The following is a 1474-nucleotide window of genomic DNA, read 5'->3' as shown; positions in this document are numbered from 1 at the left end:
ACATTTATGGAATTCGATTCTAAGAGAGAAAGTTTAGCCAACATACCTTGTTGAGCTTTCCTTAAGTTACAACAATGCCCCAATACTTCTAGCGATAATAATCTATAGGAAGATAGCAAAAATCTATATATATCTATAATTGAGGGCCCTAACCCCGGTGACGTGGCACTCTTAGTCTTAAATAACAGCAATTGAATTTCCTCCGCTTTAGGTTTTTTTGCAACTTAAACCTCAAATTGAAGAACAACCAAAACGCTTCACATACCCAACTGCTTATACACGCACCACTTCGAAAAAAACCTTCTCTAAACTTTCAACCCCGTTTTCACTGATCAATTTCCCCCAGACTTCTAACTTTGTTATTTTATTTCTATAAACTAACTTATGTGCCTTTTTTGTCTATTTCTTCTTCCTCTATGCTTACACAAATTCCGTTTCCTTCGACGCCAATGAAGACATCCGAAGAACACCATCACCCGACCACTGTTTCAGGTATTCACTCCATAATTGTCGGTCTGTAATTCGTTCAAATTTTAATATTTATCATTTACGCCTTACTCTTATGTGTTTGACTCTTACTAACTTGTATGAACCCTAATCTAATTGTATTGGTGTGGACAAACAAGTATGCAAAAATACATCAAAGGTATGAGGTACAGTCCAAAATTCCTTCGCTATTGTTTTTTTTCTCTAAATCACAACTTATAATGTCAATATTCAATGAAAGTATACTTTTCGCTATTGATTTTTTCACAATTGATACTAACTGTGTCGTTGATATGTAGTTGAAGAATGTTATATTACTGATAATTTCATTCAGAACAATGTCTTTAAATATTCTACAATACTATACTTTTTTCCCTAATCAATAACTAAGGATCTAAAGATTCTATTTAACTTGCAACTTGCAAAAATACAAAAAAAAAAAAATCAATGCTACTACGATTTTATCGCAACCCATAATTAAATCTGTAAATATTTTTTCCAAAAATCATAATTAAATCTGTTAATATTCTGAAATACTATAAGTATTTACCTATTAAATAATTATTTACTTCTACTAAGTATCTCCCTTGTATGGAGTACAACAATGATATAATAATTTTTTCCTTCCAAAGTTCAAAGACAATGTCTTTTAATGCAGATTATATATGGATCATTAGAGGCACTTCGCTGCTTGATTTCGCCAGGGCTTTCGAGCTATTGATTGTGAACTCCTCATTTCAGAAGAGGGAGGAGCATTTGGTTACTTTCAAAAGTTCGGCGGCGAGGACTCAGATTGATTACCTCCTCCTTAGAAGGAGCGATAGAGGGTTGTGCAAGGACTGTAAGGTTATCCCGGGAGAGTCCCTTTCGACTCTTCATAGACTCCTAGTGATGGATGTCGGTCTCTGGGTGAAGAGGAAGAGGAGGTATCCGGTCTTTCTGCTAAACAGGGATGGATTGACTAAGGAGAAAGCCCAGGAGTTGGAGA

The sequence above is a fragment of the Nicotiana attenuata genome, unplaced genomic scaffold, assembly GCF_001879085.1.
Source record: "Nicotiana attenuata strain UT unplaced genomic scaffold, NIATTr2, whole genome shotgun sequence".
NCBI lineage: Eukaryota > Viridiplantae > Streptophyta > Magnoliopsida > Solanales > Solanaceae > Nicotiana > Nicotiana attenuata.
Note: the sequence above shows the minus strand (reverse complement) of the source record.